Source organism: Mus caroli, chromosome 10 (assembly GCF_900094665.2).
Source record: "Mus caroli chromosome 10, CAROLI_EIJ_v1.1, whole genome shotgun sequence".
In the NCBI taxonomy this organism is placed as follows: domain Eukaryota; kingdom Metazoa; phylum Chordata; class Mammalia; order Rodentia; family Muridae; genus Mus; species Mus caroli.
Window position 1 is genome coordinate 22,160,708 of NC_034579.1, and position 5,538 is coordinate 22,166,245.

Genomic DNA, 5,538 nt, shown 5'->3' on the forward strand with positions numbered 1-5,538 from the left:
AGCACAGTAACCATAGCAGTGGGTGGGGCCAGAAGGGTCTCTGGAACTCACTGACCAGACAGTCTAACCTAATTGATGAGCTGTGTGTTCACTATGGATTCTCTTACACAGAGTGAAAGGACAGGCCTCCAAGGAGATGGACACCATTCCTGAGGGTAATACTGTCAGCCAGCCTCCTCATGCCTATGCACACATATATTTATTTCAAAACAAAATAAACAAAACCAAAAACATCTGACAGTGACCGGATGATTCCGTTTTTTTAATGCTCGTTGACTATTATCCCTCATTAATACCAGAGCAGACCATGTCACGGGGTGCCTCTTTTCCTCTACATCATTGCTAACGTAAATAATCAACTGGAATATCAACATATGCTAAGTGCCACTGATAACTGAGTTGGGGCATTACCACAGTCATGAGAGCCAAACAAAGTTATTAGGGTTTTTTTTATTGCTGTTGTATTTGTTTATACAGATAAGAATATTGAGCCTTGGGTTGTATAATTTGTCCCAAGCCACACATCCTGGTATGGTGGTGGCCAAGATCTGAACTTCAGTTGTCTGTCTCCATTACTTGACCTCCTGACCTCTTTGCTTTTGGAACATAGTATTTTCAAATTATAGAGAGCTTGGTATGGCTTTGGCACTGGTTGCACTCTCAGTTTCTATACCCTAAGAAGCACATTCCTAGAGAATTTAGGTGTAAAGAGTGGCTAGGAAAGTTGTAGGACATTAAGTGAGAAGAAACATCAATGAAGTGTGAGTGAGTGAGCCTGCCCCATCGCAGATGCCTCAGCATGGTCCTGCTTGGGAACTCGTGCAATCTGAGTAGACCTTACACTTGCACGAGTTCCCCTACACCATGTCACAGAAGGCTTTCTCACAAGCCTGACAGGTTATGGGTAGACAGTAACAAGCCCTGTTACTCATTCCTTGTAATTAAAGTTTTAATGACACAGAAATTATCCTGTAGTGGCTGCTGCAGTAGTGATACACTTAACATAATAATTTAATTGAATAATAAATATATAATATATAATTATATATAATAAAATAATTTAACTTAATAATAAATTAAATATAAATAAATTAAATAAAGGTAAACAGCAATTCCCTTAGTCGTATTACCCGCTTTTCAAGTGCTCAGCAACCACATGTGGCCATGGACTACAAAGATGGACACTGCAGGTAGAGAACATTCTCATAGCTCAGACGGCCCCACTGTGTCTGTGAGTTTAATTTATACAACCACACAGGATCATTCTGTGGGACACTGTTTCCAAAAATGCACACGATATCAAAGAATAAAATAAACAAATAAATAATTATTTTACCTAAATAGTAGTTAAAACATTTATGAGCAATCTGTGAACAGGATAGTCACCATATTATTTACTATTATTATTATTACTATTATTATTAGTGTGTTGTGGTGTATGTATGTGCATGTGTGTGTGCATGTGCCCATGTGGACATATGTGAAGGCCAGAGGTGGTTAGGATGTTTTTCTTTGATCACTTCTTTATCTTTTTGTTGTTGTTGTTGTTATCAAAAAAGTGATCAAAGTAAAATATGAATATAAATGTGCATTGTAACCTTCACTATATTTAAACAGATATGTTGTGGTTTAAATACTTTTCCGAACGTCCTACCCACTTTCTATGGTGATAAGTAGAAAATTTTAAGAATGCACACATTCAAATTCAACACTTGTAAGTCCTTTGAGATTCACTGTCTGTCTGTCTCTCTCTCTCTGTGTCTCTATCTCTGTCTCTATCTCTGTCTCTATCTCTGTCTCTGTCTCTGTCTCTGTCTCTCTCTCTCATACAATACATCCTGACCATAGCCTCCCCTCCCTCCCTGAGATCTTTGTTCTCTTATCTAAGCCATTGCCAGTACTATTGAGTGAAATCTACCAATGGCTGAGTTAATGGAGAAGACACTGAAGGGCTTTCCCTGGACTCCATGTAATACATTTCAAAGGTTTTCAGCAGTCAGGTAATTTGTATAAAATTCCTCTGTGTTGGCACCCAACCTGTACTTCCTTTCTTGACCACAGTGTCCTAATGCAATGACCAGTCACCTCTCCAGCAGAATCTGAGTAGTAAGACACAGACAATCTCTTTCTTTGTTTTAGCTGTTCTGGGGTATCCCAAGCCTGCCACATGTATAATGGATGTACCTCTTAAAGTTGTGGTTCAAAACCTCTTGAAATTGTGGTGCAAATATTTTGAGTGAAAGAGTTCCAGAATAAAATCTAGAAGGTATCTCAGTCAGAAAAGTTGTCACCTTGAAAACATGAGGACCAGAACCTCTCACCTTCTCCTTACAAAATTGTTGGCATGGTACTTGTTGTCCCAGGCTGGGTAAGCACAGATCACTGCATCTCTGAGCCAGTAAGCATTGCTTTATTTGAGAAATTCCAGGCCAGAGAAAGGTCTATCTTCAAAAACCTGAAGTTGACTTCTGCCCCCAACCCGCCCTCCCCCACACACCCACACACACACACTCCAGTCTCAATATAATATCTTCTTCTGGTGGGCTCAAAGTTGTTAAAGAAAGAACCTCTTCCAAAATTCTATGTAAGTAAATCTGCATTTTACTTTAGTGGTTTGACCGTCAGCATTCTTCCATACAACTATACTATACAAGAAAGACAGACAACCATGCTTCACACTATATTGTAAACATCTGATAGTACTTCAGACTTACATGATTATTTTGTGAGCTGTGGAGAGACAAAATGGGGTTCCCCAGTTGTGAAGCTTGCCCGAATTCCAGAGTCTGCAATTAGGCACTTGAGAACCATTAACATTGTCGTTGGTTAAGGTCTGCTGACTCTTCTGCACTGAGCTTCCTTGTCGAGCTCCTCTCTGTGCAGGCCATTAGCTGTGTTTGCTGATGGCTTTTTGGTGCCAGGCATAGCTATAATAACTGAGAATCCAATTGTTGGATAACAAATAGTGCTTACCCAGGATGAACTCACCTTGATGGGGAAATCATAGATCTACAACAGGAGGAATGTCATCACAGAAGCACAGCATGATGTTACGGAGCACCCAATTCCAGATGTGTCACCTCCCATTTCCCCTAGTATTTAATGAATTAATTTTTAAAGATGCATCAGCACACAGGTATAAATCTGATTCCAATAACATTAACGTGCAAGTCATATATCTTGCCATTATCTCATAGCAATTATGAAGTTTGGAGTCTGTTTGAGCCAAGGAATGAGAAGGAGGAGGAGGAGGAGGAGGAGGAGGAGGAGGAGAAGGAGGAGCTTCCCTTCCTGGGATTTTCCTGCTTTCACTTCTATCACTATATGCATTCCCTGACATGAACTTGGCATTGAGGTAGCAGTCAGGGCACAATCTGGGTTTTAGTCATTGGGGACATAGTTTTCAGTCACAATACCCACTGTCCCTAATGAACCTCACTGCTACCTGTTTAGGCTCAAGAAGCTGATTTTTTTTAATTTTTATTTATTTATTTATTTATTTATTTATTTATTTTTATGAGACAGGGTTTCTCTGTGGTTTGACCATCAGCATTCTGGAACTCACTTTGTAGACCAGGCTGGCCTCGAACTCAGAAATCCGCCTGCCTCTGCCTCCCAAGTGCTGGGATTAAAGGCATGTGCCACCACTGCCCGGCACTTATTTTTATATAAACCTTTTTTCATACAATATCACTTTCCCCTCACCTCCCAAGGTCTTCCCCACCTCCCTATCCACCCAACTCTATATCCTCTCTTTCTCTCTCTTTTAAAAAAAGCAACACCCAAGAAACTCACATACAAAAAGAAAAACCACCACCACCAACAACCAAAATCCCACAAAATCAGTCAGAAACCAAAATATACAAACAAATGATCAATAAGGTAAAAAAATACCCGAACACAAAAATGAAACAAAAAAAAATCTACAAAAATACCCTTGACTTCAGTTTGTATTGTCCGTCTACTGTTGGACATGGGGCCTGCCCTTAAACTGTGGATAATATACTCAGTGAGTCTCCACTGAAGAAAACTAGTTTTTTCCTTTGCAAGTGGGTATCAATTATAGATAGCTTCATGGCTAGAGGAGGGAGCCCATGACCACCCTTCCCATCTCAACCCAATTCAACACTTGGGCTCCATCTGCCTTGAGCCTGAGGAGTAAAAATCTTAACCAAGGACTCAGGACCACTGACCTGTGCAGACTCAAGTTCAGGGAACTTTCCGTCTTTCAAAGTGCTACCAGGAGGCCATGCTGTTACTCTTTCAGAGATCTTCCCAGTCAGTATTCACTAATGTGGACAAGTACTTAAACCTCCCTTAGTGCTCTGAGTTTTGCTTTTTTAAAAAACATGCAGAAATATCCACAGTCATTCCTAGTTTCTATGCTACAACTTTGCTCCCAGTGGCAATGAGCCCAGAGCCCATCCAGGAGAGAGAAGACAGCAAGAAATGTGGACACAATGGCCCAGATACACAGAACAGGGCCTTTATGTGGCACCATTGCTCACACTGCCTACCTGAAGGCCCGGCAAAGTCTGTTTTTGAATGTCTATGCCTCTCTCTGGCCTGCTTAACACCTACAGTTCTGAACTCTAACTTATACTATTCTCATCTGGAGAACTTTTTCCAAAACTAGTGCTTGTGACTCACTTAGCAGCTGGAATGGAAGATATGGTAACTGTCCATTTTTTTGTGTTTCCCTGGAGATTGACATGCAGCTAGAGGTGTGTTATCATGTGTCCCTCCCTTCTGTGTTCCTAAGCTCCATTTTCCAGCCTAGAGCTATGCTTTTCAAAGTTGCTTTTATTATGGAATACACAGGAAATAAATTAGAGCATAATTGTTTAAATTATAGCAAGAAGCTGCAATGGCGGGTTCAAGAAGACTCCAGTTCTCAAAATGGCCTCTGTTGTGCTCACCTTGTCCAGCAAGAAAAGACGCAACACGGTCGGATTCTTCTCAACGGCCTTTCTTTATTTCAGGAACACCTCCATGCTCCGAGGGAACTCTGGAAACCCCGGGAGGACTGCTTATATCCACCCCAGCACTGGGGAGAGCTATGTGTCCTCCTGGGATTCATCAGTCTGTTGGCACTTTGATATGTAACACCCGCTCGGGAGGGGTTGGAGCCAGATTCGGGCTGGTGCCTGCGCAATGGCGTTGTTTATGGTGCCGATGTACGGAGGTCGGCACCATCTTTTGGGCATGCGGCTGCCTACATCTCCCCCTTTTTTGTTTAATAATATGATGCTGGACTAGGTCTGGGCAAGTCTGTCCATCGGCCACGGCTCCTGTCTTAGGTCGATCCTTTCATGTCACAGCCTTACCGGTCCTAGGGTTACCCTATCGCCACTGGGCCCCGTGTCTTAGGTTGGTCTGTGCATAAAAGAAGTTGCCCGTCTCTGGATACCACAGTGCTGTGTGACAGTAACTGCTAAATGACCTAGGGCGAACTCTACAAAAGAGGAACTAAACTTCAGGGGAGACGCCCTCTTTAATTGCCATCAATGCTTGGTACACCACTGCCTTGTACTGAGC